Here is a 16,211-nt window from a genome sequence, read left to right as displayed (position 1 = left end):
TTTGATGAAACTTAGCCACAAGCTTCATATCTGATGGCTAATGAAGGTGTATTGACTGCATCAAAATCTGCGCTCATTAACTAATTGAAATCAGGCCGAAAATGCCAAAAATATGTGTGTATATAATATATATATATATATATATATATATATATATATATATATATTCCTGCTCTAAGCCCCTAACCTTCAGGGGACTGACTTTGCATCAGCAGCACAGCCATGCCCTCAGCGTAAAAAACGCAATCTGTTATCTGTCAAAATGTGTCGCTGTCATCAGCATTGAGAGGGCTTCCATTCAACCAATCACGTGACTCGATTCTCCGCATGAACAAAATTTCGATTTTTATGACGTCATGGACTGTTGCTCCGTCGTCTCTCCAGCGGTTGGTGAAGGATGGATTTATTGGCGCTGAGCCGCTGCGGCTTTAAAATGCCACAGCAACTGATTGACTACTAGTTGCAGAAAAAGACTCATTAGTTGTCATCGCGGTTGTTGAATCAAACAAACGAAATCCACTTCGCTCAATAGCCTTGGTCACTGTTAAACTTGGTCTTGGTCGCTTGGTCACAGCATCCCATGCGTTGATTGGCTCTCTGGAAGGATGCAACCGATTAGCCACTAGAGTTCACATGTTTGCTTCATTACAAACTAGCAAATACCACCCGTCGCTTCGCTGACGGGAATACGAAAGGGGGAGGGAGACTGTTGCTGAGGGAGACTGAGGGAGAGGGGAGAAGAGGGAGAGAGGGGTGGGGGGAGAGAGGAGTGCAGGATGAAGGAGGTGTGGGGGAAGGGAAGATAGTGTGAGGTGAGAGGAAGGGAAGGCAGCCATGCAGTGGAGTGTTAATTACTGCCCAGACATGTCCAGAGACAAACACCACCCGGATGCGTCTGGAGAAAAACACCACTTGGACAGGTCTGGAGACGAGCTCCCATCTGGATATGTCCAGAGACAGATAGATAGACAGATAGAGAGACATGCTTTATGAAAAAACAAACACACAAACATGACACAAAAAACAAACTCAAAAAACACATGAGTAGATTTCACCAAAAAACAACGTTGTATTTTGTTACAGCCTGCAGCACACCAAGCCAACATATGAAGAAGGCAGTTTGATGACCAAGCAAAGAAGCGACTGATCAGAGAGGCCATTGTCCAGGCTTCAACAATAGGAAGGGTTCAACCAAACAACCTTCCAATAACTATACTGCAGACGGAAACTCCAATATAGCCACCCTCTCCTCCTCTGCATCAACTTCCTGGCTCCCTCCTCTTGCCCCACAACCAATCACAGGCTTTCTACCCATGGGCGTAACCATTGGGTCTAACGCAGGGTGGGGAGAAGAGGAAGGTCAGACCGTAACACCTCCCCCCCCCCTTTTAAAGAAGAAAACTTTACCCAAGCAGTTTTTTTTTTTTTTTTTTTACAAAGGCAGGTACACATTATTATAAAGGCAAAGGCAGATTAGTCTCAACATAGCACAAACGGTGCAGTAAACAAACAGCTACATCCCGTTGACATTTACAGGCATCAGGGCTAATATCTACTGAACAAAAATATAAACGCACCAAGCGATTGTTACTATTTTACCTCGAACTCATTAACACTAAATCTTCACAACAATTTGGTTATAGAATCCATGAGAATTGAGCATTAAATTTCAAAGAGTTCCTTGAGAATTCTGGCGACAGTCTTTGCGCTACAACAGCCGACACAACCGAGGTGTCACTGTCAGAGTTCACACAGTCAGTCGCGGGTGTTGGCCTCCCTCAAGCTTGGCCTCCCTTAAGCGGTTACGCACCGTCTGGGCTGAAATGCGCCTGTTATGCAGCCCGACAGTCTCATCGGCAGTCCTCGTGGCCGGTCGGAGTCGATCCCGGAGATGTTGCAGCCTCATGTGACGATCCTGACCGGCGGTGGTCACACGTGGTCGCCGGGCATGTGGGCGGTTCACGGTGCTTCCAGTCTCTCTGAGGCGCGTTCTCAGGCGGCTAATGGTGGAGTGGTGGACATTGAAGTGTGCTGCAACGGCCCGTACTGACGTCCCAGCATTCAGCATGCCAATGGCGCGCTCCCTCAAGATTTGTGACATCTGTGGCATGTTGACATTTGGCACCAGTCCACATTTTGGGGAGGCCTTTTATAGGGCAAGCTATAGGGAGTGTTTGTGTCCTGGTCACGCTCACTGACCATCACTCTGTCAAGCCCCATGGTGCTCATGGGAAGGATTACTCAACGTGTGAGTCCACACACTCAGAGTGGTCAATTTCAATGGGAACATCTGTCTTGAGCAAAACAAAGGAACCATTGCTCAAACATATCATCGGTTTGACCATTTTCCCATAATGGCAATCTTGACTTAGATATTTAGGTTGGTGCGTTTATATTTTTGTTCAGTATACATGTGCATGAATATTCTCTAAAGGTCGAGATAGAGCATCTGCCATGACATTATCTCTCCCCAAAATATGTGCAATTTTCAAGGGGTAAGGTTATATATCAAATGCCCCAATCGGAAAAGGCGTCGATTCGTCATCTTGAGCTTCTCCAGAAAAACCAGAGGATTGTGATCAGTATATACCGTATCATCGTTTGAGCCATTCATCAGATTCATTTCAAAATGCTGCAGAGCCAAAATCAGACTCGAGGCCTCCTTCTCGATCGTAGAATAAGCCTTTTGATGTTTGTTCAGCGTTTTGGACAAGTAACTTACTGGCTTTTCAACACCTGATGCATCATCCTGAAAAACAGTACCGCTCCTACACCAACATCGCTTGTGTCTATAGCCAATTTGAACGGCTTACCAAAATCGGGAGCGGCCAACACTGGCTCATTGGCCAGAATAGCTTTCAATTTGTCAAAAACCTTTTGACAGGATTCAGACCACACAAATTTTGCATTTTTTCTTCAACAAGTTGGTTCGGGGTACCACAAACGAGCTGTAATTCACACAGAATTTCCTGTAGAACCCAGACATACTGAGATACTGAAGCAATTCTCACTTACTGGTGGGGAGAGAAAAATCGGCAATCGCTTGGGTCTTGGCCTGTTTAGGTGATACTTGACCTTGACCAACAACATGACCTTGGTAGGTAACCCTAGCTTTGGCAAATTCGTTTTTCTTGAGGTTTACAACAAGTTTGGCATCGGTAAGTCTTTCAAATAGTTCTCGGAGATGTCTCAAATGGTCTTGCCATGTATCACAAGACAGTATGACATCATCCAGGTAAGCTACACAATTCGGAAAACCCATCATAATTTGGTTCATTAACCTTTGGAAGGTAGCAGGTGCATTTTTCATCCCCAAAGGCATTAACTTACACTGATATGGTGGCTTGGAAGCCTGCAGTCGATGGATGTGTTCCCAATTGAGCTTGAAAACATCGAGCCAGTTTCGTCCGAGAAGTGTGGGTCCATCCCCGGGGATGACCAAGAGTTGTAATTGGTGAGTGTTGTTGCCGTAGGTTACTGTGACATCACATGACCCGTGGGCTTGCATTGACTCACCAGGATATGGAAGGAGTCAGATTAGGGACAAACGGAGGCTGGATTATTCAGAATTCCCCCACAGGTTACGGAAAGCTGCTTCACTCATGAGTGAGACAGCAGCACCCGTGTCTACCTCCATTTCCACGGTTCGTCCATCTATATCTACTATAACCAGTATAGGAGTAGACTGTCTGCCAGACTTTGTGTGGGAAAGGTCATGTGACTCAACACTGTGGCTGTTTGGGCTGTCTCCATCAGCCATGTCTTCCTGGTTATGCTCTGAGTCAAGGAGGTGGGTTTTGCATTCCTCTCTCCTTGCCCTCCGTTTTCGAGACAAGCACGCAGAGGCAATATGACCCACCTTGTGTTTGTAGTTGCAAGCGGAATTCTTAAAATGGCATGTAGTGGGAGAATACTCACCCTTGCAGAAGAAACAGCATTTACCTGCACCAGCCACCAAGCAGTTTCCAAGCGTTTTAGCGTCGGATTTTCTGGTTGGATGTTGTTCCGCACGATTGACAGATGACTTGACAGTCAGCTCCAGGCTGGTATGCGATGGCGCTGTCCTTAGCACTGGAAAATGTCAGAGTCCATTCAGCAAGTAGGTGCTGGCGAATTCAATCTTGCTCCACTCCCACTATGAGCAAGTCCCTCAGCATGTCGTCGAATGTGGTATCAAACTGGCAATGCTGAGCAAGGTGTTTTTTCGGCAGAGCTATGAATGCCGAAATGGACTGTGTCGAGGTTTGGCGACACATGTAAAAATTGAATCGACTCACAATGACTGAAGGTGTGGGTTCGCAGTGCTCCTTCATAGCTGCCACAAGCTCGGCGTGTGTTAAATCCATCGTGGTCCTGGGCATGGCGAGATTCTTCAGGATAGTATACATCTCGCTGTCGCATACCGACATCAGGATTGCTTTCTTCCTGGCATCATCCTCTATGCCATTAGCTTTGTAGTAATACTGTAGACTCTCAATGTACGCCTCCCAGCTTGCTTCACGTGGGTTGAACTCGTCAATACGGCTGAGAGACATGGTGATAAAGTAGCGTATGTAGGTAAATAACGAATTCGTAGGCCAACAGCTAACTGCAACAGCTCTGCTTACTTTCCATGCACTCACCAGAATCCAATCCTCGTCGCCATGTAATGTATCAGGCAGGGAAAGCAGTTTGAATGCACCATCAATCTTTTATTGCGCTCCACACACAGAAACCTCAGAACCATCCATGAGCCCAGCTTCGTCGTGCGCCGCCATGCTCCCGCCTCGCGATGAACGTGCTTCCCGTTGATCTGATACATGAATACATGACAGTAGGCCCCAGGCAGACCCCAACAGTAGCACCAGGCAGGCCCAAACAGTAGGCCCCAGGCAGGCCCCAATGGTAGGGCCCAAGCAGGCGTCAACAGTAGGCCCCAGGCAGACCCCAGGCTGGCCCCAACAGTAGGCACTACACAAGCCCCATGCAGGCCCCACGCAGGCCCCAACAGTAGTCCTCAGACAGGCCCCATGTAGGCCCCAACAGTAGGAAAGGTTCGACCAAACACAACCTTCCAATCACTAAACTGGAGATGGAAACTCCAAAAAAGCCTCCTCGCCCCCTACCCCCTGCCCTCTGCCCCTACCCCTACTCTTGCCCCACAGAAGAGGGGTTTGAGGAAGACAGTCACAGATGGTAATAATTTATATTGACGTTTCAGGGATATGATCACAAACATTTTCTTAATAGACAGCTGCATGTGACGGCTTGAAAAAAAATTGGCTCAGTAATTTAGAAAACACGTTAATATGGAAAAAGGCTCGGAAATCAGGTGTTATTTCACAACTCGCTCAGGGCGACGGAGCACGAAGCACTCGCTCAGGGCGACAGAGCACGAACCACTCACTCAGGGCGACGGAGCATGAAGCACTCACCCAGGGTGACGCAGTACGAACCACTCGCTCAGGGTGATGGACCATGAACCACTCGCTCTGAATGACGTGGTGGGCAAAACGTCTTCAGTGAGTGAATGATTTGCTCAGTACAAAGCATGGTTCCGCTATCAAATGTAAGACGTTCAGCAAGTGGCTTCAGCACTCATGCAAGCACTCCAATTCATTGGTTGCTCAGGATCGGTTGGCCAGGCTGTCGCTGCATATCATATCGGATTCCTTCAATAGTAAAGCCGGTCTTCACCGTGCACGCAGCAGTTAATGAAATAACATTAATTCGTTCAAATAATGACTTTATCCACAAGAGTTTCAGCTGAATGCAGAACAACCCTGGAGACATCGTAAAGTTCAATCGCCCATGAAATAAACATTGCAGAGAATCCCTCATCTTGCCTGCTCGTCTATACTCAAAGTGTTATATCAGTCTGGGGTCCGCGCAAACGTTATAACTTTATTTTGAAACATCCGTTTTTTACGAGATTTAGTTTGATTCCCTGTAGAGTGTCGAGCACCTTGCGAAACCTCTGAAAATATAGAAGCAAATCTGGCAGATTTTATGGATAAGCAGTCCCTCTGGGGGACAGGGCACGATGTCCAGCAGTGAATGCATTAAATCATAGAGCTCAATGAAGGTGGTTAATTTTGGCACGTTCCGAAATTTTTTCTTCACTCAATATAATTCTCCAAATAGCAGAGAAAGACTTTGGAAATCTCATATTTTCGTATGTATCTCTTGAGAAAGAGGGAACACAGCCTTGCTTGCTTAAAGTAAATAGGTATATCATTTCGTTTATATGACTCGTTATGTCTTTAAATTATCAGATTTTACAACAGATTTCGGCATTTGTTTCATTCGGACGATATCCGATCCTCCAAACCAAAATAATATTTCGATGATGTACTTTAATTAGTCCATGAGAGTAGATCATGTAAAATCGTATCATATAATGCATGAAACCGCTCCAAGCTCCTCATTTGGAAACTATCGTACTTACAAAAGCGAAGTATACAGCGATTTGTAGCCATAATGAACAGGCATTCGATAATATGAGTGAGGAAAGTGAAAAAAAAACCTTTATCGTGAAGAAATCGTTGCGGCCTGTTTCAAGTCAAGGCATGGTTGTGAAGGCCAAAAAAACATGGCGGCTTCAGACCCTAGTGAGGTTACCAAGGAAACACCTTAAGACCCCAGAGCGCGAGGTGGCCGAGGATCACCTGATGAAGGATATAATTAAATAAGGCCGTTAATTATCTTCAAAAGGGGTGTTTTAATTAACCCAAACACCCAATTCTCAGTCATGCACTTCCTTGGAGTTCCCTTCGTATGCATGCAAAGTTTCAGGCTGCTAGGTTTAATGGTTTTGAAGTTATGGAGGAGACACACTGACACACACACACACACACACACACACACACACACACACACACACACACACACACACACACACACACACACACACACACACACACACACACACACACACACACACACACACACACACTGACATTTATTAGTACAGTATAGATATTCACAATAAAAAAAAATTGTCCACCCCTTGTGTTCTCCCTTACCCCTCATCATTACCTGCTGACCTGCATCCCTTATTTGTCTCTGTTGGAGTTTCCTCTCTCTGACTGTTCCCTTTTAGTGGGGCAACTTAGCTAAATATAGCATAACAATTGTGCATTTTGTGAGGAAAGCACCAAATTTGGCACACGAGTAGCCGATCATATTATAAACAGATATGGATATTGGGCCATCTCAAAATTTTTGATGGCAGTGGAAAATGGCTGCCACAGCCATCAGAAGCTGAATTTGAGATGGCCCAATATCGAAATCTGTTCATAATATGATCGGCTACTAGTGTGCCAAATTTGGTGCTTTCCTCACAAAATGCACAATTGTTATGCTAAGTTGCCCCACTATTTGTTTTATTGTGTCGTCGCTCTTCCACAAGCCTCGACCATGTATAAAAATAATAATTAAGATTGTCATGGTGGAGTAGTCAATATTTGGGCAACTTAGCTCCACATAGCCACTTGGAGTAGTCAATATTTGGGCAACTTAGCTCCACATAGCCACTTTCCCATGAGCATGTAAAAAGCCTCGACCTTGCAAGCCGAAGCCGATCTGCAGCACGGAGCATTGTAGAAGGACACTCTTCCTCACATTAGCGGAGAGAGATATTGATGGAAACTTTACTTTTTATGATTGAACCTCTTGAAGACACCGTAATGTTTTCCTTGTGAAACACTTTTGGTGCTTCATTAACTCTTTTCTCACATACAAAGTCTGTTCCTAATGAAAGAAACACCACTGGGTGTTTAATTAAATAAAAAAACTCTTTTGTTGAGTTTTCCAAAGTTGTCTTTGCCCTGGTGCATTTTAAAAGCTCTGACAGCTTTGTTTGCAGCGTTGTTAGCAATGTGGGAGGAATCATTGTGGGAGGAAAATGTTGAACATTTTCTCAGATAATACAGGTGCCAGGGAGTAGAGTTCCCAAGGTCATGTGCTAATAAAACTCAGTTGCATGAGTTCAGTTAATAGTACAAAAAATCTTATAAAACATTAATCCCAAATGGCAATGTGTTGTTCTTTGAATGTTCATCGTTAATGCAATCTGAACGTTGTTTTACCTCTGGCAAACGATGGCGTTAGTGTACATTCACTTGGAAACCACAAGAAACTCGAAGTTTGAGAGAGGCTTTGATGTTTGCTCAGCAGTTACAGATCCTTCTGAAAAGCAACCCTTCCCATTTACCTTTGTGTTCGTATTCTGTTTGTAAGAGAAGATGACATTTAATCCAATACAGATTCTAGCATTCACAAGTTAACCGTTTTCTGCAACCTTCACTAGCTATCCTTTTTTGCAACCTTCACAACCTATCCTTTTTTGCAACGTTCATGAGCTATCCTTTTTCACAACCTTCACTAGCTATCCTTTTTCACAACCTTCATTAGCTATCCTTTTTTTCAACCTTCAATCACTATCCATTTTTGCAACCTTCACAACCTATCCTTTTTTGCAACCTTCACAACCTATCCTTTTTTGCAACCTTCATGAGCTATCCTTTTTCGCGACCTTCACAATCTATCCTTTTTTGCAAACTTCATTAGCTATCCTTTTCTGCAACCTTCACTAGCTATCCTTTTTTGCAACCTTCACAAGCTATCCTTTTTTGCAACCTTCACAAGCTATCCTTTTTTGCAACGTTCATGAGCTATCCTTTTTCACAACCTTCACTAGCTATCCTTTTTCACAACCTTCAATCACTATCCTTTTTTGCAACCTTCACAAGCTATCCTTTTTTGCAACGTTCATGAGCTATCCTTTTTCACAACCTTCACTAGCTATCCTTTTTTTCAACCTTCAATCACTATCCATTTTTGCAACCTTCACAACCTATCCTTTTTTGCAACCTTCACAACCTATCCTTTTTTGCAACCTTCACAACCTATCCTTTTTTGCAACCTTCACAACCTATCCTTTTTTGCAACCTTCATGAGCTATCCTTTTTCGCGACCTTCACAATCTATCCTTTTTTGCAAACTTCATTAGCTATCCTTTTTCGCGACCTTCACTAGCTATCCTTTTTTGCAACCTTTATTCACTATCCTTTTTGGCAACCTTTACTAGCTATCCTTTTTTGCAACCTTCACTAACTGTCCTTTTTTCGACCTTACATCATCATCTGTGTAGCATACTCATTAGAAAGTATTATTGCTGCCGAAGCAGTCTCTTGGCAAGTGTTCTGCTATAAGTGGTTTGCCATTGCTTTCCCAGGTGCCAGTTAGGGCAGGAACTTGAATTTTGTTTTCAGTGCCAGTGATAACTCATCTACTCTTAGTGAAAGACTCCCATCGGATCTTTTACATCCACAAACGAATTATTTTCTTTGGTTTAACATCCATCCGATGACGGCGCACATGTCAATGCCTCGCCCTACCTGCAAAACACCAGGATGGCAGCTTAAAGCTGTTTCAAGATTCTAACCCAGGCTAAACAACTTAGAGGTGAGCACGCATTCCTCTATGCTCCCCTGCCTATGCACCATCTCATCATGATGGTTATATATATTATATATGGATGAGGTGTGTGTGTGTGTGTGTGTGTGTGTGTGTGTGTGTGTGTGTGTGTGTGTGTGTGTGTGTGTGTGTGTGTGTGTGTGTGTGTGTGTGTGTGTGTGTGTGTGTGTGTGTGTGTGTGTGTGTGTGAGATGCTTTTTGTGTCTATTAATTACGTTCGTCTATGAATTAATTATGCACTATTGTAATGTACCTTTTGACCCTTGAGAATGCTGAGACCCCTTCGACCTTTGATGACCCCTTAAGACCCTCAAGACCCTTAGGACCACCAAGACCCCGAAAGACCTCCAATTACTATGATTAGGGTTCCAAGGCTTCCAGGCTGGGAAAGCTCTTGCTTTTGTTCAGAGTAGCAAAAACGACCAAGGCCGTGAAGACCAATGAGAATTTGGTCCAATGGACCAATGGGCCACCTAGTCTATATAAAGTTGTAATTACTTGGTGAAAGTTTTTTTTGCCAAGTATGTTGGTCTGGAGCGTTTGTCTGTCTATTTTTCTGTTTGTAACACGATTTTTGGCCACAGTTTTCAAGCAATCGTTCTGAAATGTTTATTGTGTGTATGTGGCCGGCCAAGGACGGCAACGCTTAATTTTGGTGAAGATCGAAATCCGGATCAGGATCTGAGAATTTTTCAAGTGATTCTTGACCATTGAGAGATGGGACCAAAAACTCTATATAGTACAATATCTCAAAAGGTTATGGATGGATTCACACGAAACCTGGTGGACAGGTTGGGAGTGCCACTGGGACGAAGTGATTAATTTTTGGTGAAGATCCGTCATAGATCTGGAAATAATAATTATTTAATTTTTAACTGATTCTTCACCATTGAGAGATGGGACTAAAAAACGATACTGCATGATATCTAAAAAAAGTTGTGGACGGATTCGGATGAAAGTTGATGGACAGGTGCCAGTTGAGCAGGGCAGAGTGCCAGACCATATCGAAGGCACGTAATACGTCTAGGGATATGGCTCTGATTTCATGTCTGGCATTGAGGATCTCCATCCATTGTTGGGAGAGCAGAAGCATCATATTCAGGGTGGAGTGACCTGGTTTGAATGCAAATTGATGATCGAAAACCAAGCCAATGGAGAAGAGGAAGGATTTCATGTCTGAAACGAAGATGGATTCCATAACCTTGCTGATGTTTGGGAGAAGGCTGATTGGTCTGTAGTTGCAGGGATCTGTTTTTTGCACCTTCTTTATGCAGAGCGGTAATGTTTGCTGATTTCCAAGCAGATGGCAGATGACCTTGAGCCAATGAGAGGGTGAATAGAACAGAGAGAGGGTGAGCAAGAGGAGCAGAGCAGGTTTTTGGGACATGTGGGCTGATGCCGTCTGGACCGGTTGCAGAATCTGAGCCGAGGCTTGACAGCAAACTCTTCTCCTTGTCAGGAGAAAAGGACACAGAGTTCAGGAACAGGTGGGTGCAACTGGGTAAGGTGGGTATAGAAAGCGATGGGTTTGGGACACAAGATTTAGAAGCAAACACTGAGTTTAGGCATTCAGCCTTTTCACGTGCAGTGTCAGCAGTGCGGCCATTTGAAGTAAGGAAGGGGGGTGGAAGAGGAACATACACCAGAAACAGACTTAATTAGATGCCACCAGGATTTGGAGGAGGGAGACAGGTTTGAGCATTCAGACTTGAGATTTGAAAGATGTTGTTTTCTGGCTCTCTTGAGGGTACACACACACACTTGTTCCAAGATTTGTGGAGGGAACTGAGATTGCCATCAGTTGGATTAGCCCTCCATGAGGTGAAGGAAAGTTGTTTCATGACAACTGCCTAGCCACAAGCTTACGTGTACCATAGGTGGCAGGAAGAGTAGGACAACTGAAGAAGAGATGGGATAAATCTGTGCATGAGAGAGCAAGTTTCTTTGAAATATTTCCCAGGACAAGTTGATGTCGGAGGATGGTAGACCAGTCTAGAAGTTTGATGGCTGCCTTAAGTCCCTGCCAGTTGGCCTGAGTAAAATGCCAGACTCAAAAGCGCTGAGGTGGTTCTCCAATAACAGCCAGAGAGATGTCCACTTTGACAAGGACGTGGTCAGATGAACCAATTGGAGCGAAGGAAGAGCAGCAGATATTTTCAGGGAAATTTGTCAAAATCAAATCCAGAAGAGATAGAATACGGTTGGTTGAGATCTGGGTCAGGAAGTTGACCAATTGAGTCAGTCCCAATGAGTCACAGAAAGCTTTTTCTGAAGTGCCATGACAAGTGAGAGAGGTACCCACACCGAGCCAACTGGCATGATAACAATTGAAGTCACCACATATGAGGAAGAGAGAGTTTGGATGAGAAGATAGAAGTTGGTCCATGTTTTCGGATTGTGAGGTGTAAATGGAGTCATCACTGTTTGATGGACGGTACAGTACATGTATAAACATGAGGTGGGAGTGAATGGGGAAGCCGTAGCCCGAGGTATTCCTGGGGGCGTGGGGGAGTGAGGGCAGTGCATGGAGAGTGAGGAATAGCGTCTTTGATGAAGAGCAACTCCGCCACCAGGACGAGGCTCAGGTCTGTCATACCGGAGGAGGGAGTAACCAGGGAGAGATACTCGGGAGTCAGAGACGTCTTGAGGGAGGAAAGTTTCGGTGAAGCAGATTATGTCTTGTTTTTCAGTGGCAACCTGTATGGAAATATCTGTCAGGTTTGAGCGAAGGCCCCGGATGTTTGAGGTCTACAATGTTAAGGAAGAGGGAAGAGAGGAGGCTTTGGGTGCAGTGGAAGGGAGGGAGAGCGTAGGACGAGGGAGGAGGGGGGGGAGGTAAAGAGAGTTGTTCAAAGAGTGTGGGGGATTGCAGAAGACCTTCGGGAGAGGACCAGATGAGGATGAGAAAAGGCTCGGTGGTGATGGGTTGAGGTACAGTGGAGAGTAATAAGAGAGGGGCCAGAGGGCAGTTGAAGATTGGAGGAGGTGGAGTGATGAGATGGATGAGAGAGGGTTGTGGAAGGAGGCACCTTTGTAGATGTGGTGGGGGGACTTTGGGAAGGAGGAGTGAGGGGGAAGATTGGAGGGAGAAGGGTAAGAGGTGAGAGTTGAGGGAGAAGGGTGAGGGGTAGCAGGGTGAGAGGGGAGAGTGGGGGGAGAAGGGTGAAGGAGGAGTTTTTGAGAAAGGTGAGAGGGAAGCTTGGAGGGGGAAGAGTGTGAAGGTTGCTTTGAGAGGGAGGCAAAATGATGAGAGCAGGCATGGCCAAGGTGCAGGAGGGCGATGGGAGAGGTGGGGAGAGGGAACGGATGAGACTTGGTTGTGGTATGGTGAACAAGAGAGCGGGCAGGGGGGAGGTACAAGATTTGAGGTGTTGGGAAGAGGGGGAGGTGTGCTGATAGGAAGGAAGGAGAATGTTTGTGATGATGAGTGTACTGATTGATAGAGAGTGAGATATCTGTGAGGTTAGAATGGAACCCACAGATGTTAGAACACTACACACTTTGGGACAACAGAGGAGTAGCCGATACTGAAGTAGAAGACAGTGAAGAGGTTCCAAGAGCGGAGGTAGGATGAGGGACAAGATAGGTGTAAGGAGAGGGGATAACAGGTGAGGGGTTAGGTGGTGGTAGATTTAAGGTAGTGGGGTAGATTTAAGGTGTTAGGTGGTCGTGGGGTGAATTGGCACTGAAGTTGGTAAAAAAAAAAGGATGATTGATGGAACACGAACATACATTACAAACTGGGGTTTTAAAAATGTTTAAATCAGATATGCAATTTAAAGCCATTACATGAAGGATGCAATAAAGGAGAATTAAGAGAATGGAGAAAAGAAAAGTTGTAACATTGGGACGTTTTCGGCATGGGATGAAGGAGAGGTCGAATTGAAAACAGTCCTTTGAAGAAGAATAATGAGAAGAAGAGTGGTGAATTATGATACAATACGGAGAATCACAGGTGTGAAAGAGGAAGTTGTAACATTTTAAGGACCTGCTTTTAAAAAAAATTTAAATATTTTTTGAGAAAGATTACGTAAGATGAGGTAAAGGAAAGGTTGAAGAAAAATCGTGTAAGTGTTGGTGAATTTGGATCATTGAAACACAGAAGGAAGATGATATTCTGGATCAAAGAATTTTTTTAAGTCATTCTTCCCAATTGAGTCTGAGATACGACCATATACGATATGTAGCATGATATCTCAAAAAGTTGTGGACGGATTTGGATTAAAGTTGCTGGGCGTGTTAGGTGTGTGGCAAGGAATAAATAATTGATTCGATTTTGGTGAAGATCCAAATCCAGATCTGGATAGGAGAATTTTTAAAGTGGTTCTTCACCATCGAGAGATGGGGGCCAAAAATCTATATCTTGTATTGCACGATATTTCAAAAAAGTTGTGCGCAAGTTATGACAAAACTTGGTGGATGAGTTGGTTAGGTGACGAGAACAAACCGATTCGATTTTGTTTCGGATCCGGATGCAGATCCATCTATCAGTGGGATACAAAACATAAAATGTTCACCCTGGCAGAGATGTACTGTATGTGCTTGACTGAGTGCCGCTCTGGTTGTTTTCTTATTTGTTCCTCAATTTTATGGTTGACCTCATGAATCATTCTTGGAATGTGGTGTAAACGAGGAAGTTAATCGTGTTCATCTTGCTCGCATCTTTACAACCCTACACAAAGACATAGTCCTTGATTCTTTCAGCAGCAGTCTCCAAGCCCACTAATAGTATTGCAATAATAGTATGTTAAGTTAAGTCGAATCATGTGGTTCAGTAGGATTGGAATTGAGCTTTATCAATGACTTTCTAACAATTGTGTTTCCATCCATACAAAAGTGAACACATCGTTTTGTATTAATAAGTAAAAGTTTATCCACAGAGCCGCCTGCGCTCAGCTTAATGTAAAGCGGCTGTTCCATAACGTACCAGGGCTCCAACTCTGGCTGAGAGAAAGGCCCGGCCTGCATCAGTTGGGCCCTGCGGCAAACAAGGAAACTGGAAACTGGTTCTGCTCTGCATCTGCGGACGGGACGAGGTGGAGGGCGCCACACTCGAGGGCACAAAGAGGCTTCTTTGTTTGCTCGCATCCTGGCCAACAGGCAGGCTTTTAAACAGCTCGGCCTTGAGAGAATTGATGCCAGGAAGGGCCAAAGCCTGTTTCCTGTGCACCAGGTACAGAGGGAGCTATGCTTACACGATGAACATTAAACATTGAAATAAAAAGTGGGGGCCAAAAATGTTGATCTTATTTCTTTGCTGGCATGCTGACTGCGGACATTGCCTTCGGTGCAAATACTGTGCGATGGGGGAAATATTTTGTTGTGGAACCACGATGACAGTTAACTTTTCCTGAAAAGAAAATCTTGAAGCAGGATCCTGTGGGTGGGGAGAGAAATGGTGGCAGATTGTACCCAAGGAGTGGCTGCAGAATTTGTCGAGGTATACTTTTCATGTAGTTATGTGTTTCAATGGAGGAATTAGTGAAAGAGAAAATGGCAGTGAATTGGTGAGTAATCTTGATCATTCTCAAATGCAACCAACTGCTCTTGCTCAAGCAAATGTGAAACGTGCTCTGCGGATAACTTGGGAGAATCGTCAGATTACTATCCATGAAATTACAAAATATTTGGATGTCAGGACAAGTATCTTTAAATTTGATGGACACTAGCGTGCGCACGAACACACACACACACACACACACACACACACACACACACACACACACACACACACACACACACACACTCCTTCTTCATACGCAGCACACGGCTGGAGGTTGCATCATTGGCTGAGGGCGCGGCTGTGCCACTAATGCAATGCCCCTATACCAGTACACAGGTGCTCATTTTGCCGACTTCTGAAGGATGACAGGCTGAGTCAACCCGACCTGGTGTTAATTCAACGACTGATAAGTGCTCAAACTCAGGACCTTAAGATCCCAAGCCAGCCACCCAAAACGTTAAGCTACACCATGGCTCACATGCAAGTATTAATATCACTCAAAAGGAGGGTCGGTGTTCCCATTTAGGTAATGCCCTACCTGAAAAGCCATCAGGATCATGTCTATATCCAGTTGGCTAATGCTTTCTGTCTGTTTGTCTGTCTGTCTCTTCCACCCTGAAACATGGAAATGCTCCTCGGAAGGAGAAAACATTTTTTGGTAAAAGTTGCTTCAAATTAATCCAAACTTGCAGGAAAATTATCATATAAAAAACAAAGTTGTACACAAGAGATTGCATTTGTGGGAATATAAAGTGCAAATAGTGCAACCTTTAGAACTGAGAACCTCCCGTGGATGGATTGGATGTGGTGTGGCAGTCCCCATTGGCCTCCAAGGTCTCTCGATGCGACACCATTCGACTTCTTCATGTGGGTGTATATCAAGAATTGTTTTCCAAACCTCTGTTGCTGACATTGAAACACTTCATGCAAAGATCACCAATTTCATCAGCAATGTGATGAGGGATATGCTGGCCAACGCGTGAATTGAAGTGGATTCTCGCTTGGATGTGCTTTATGCCACTAAAGGTGCACATGTTGAGGTGTACTGAAGAACAAAATAAGCGTTATGAATTATGTGACAAAATGCAACAAACCACATCATTGTATCTCTTTTGGTTTCGTTGTTATATAATTTTAGGACTGGAACAAGACTTTGTGGACAGCCTGTACTTCGTTCCTCACCCTAAAATTATGTTCATACAATCCATGGGAAGTTTAACTAATCAAATTATTTGAATAAATCAATAAG

The sequence above is a fragment of the Eptatretus burgeri genome, chromosome 8 (assembly GCF_056783735.1).
Source record: "Eptatretus burgeri isolate ZD-2024b chromosome 8, Ebu_testis_v1, whole genome shotgun sequence".
NCBI lineage: Eukaryota > Metazoa > Chordata > Myxini > Myxiniformes > Myxinidae > Eptatretus > Eptatretus burgeri.
This window is presented reverse-complemented; position numbering follows the sequence as displayed.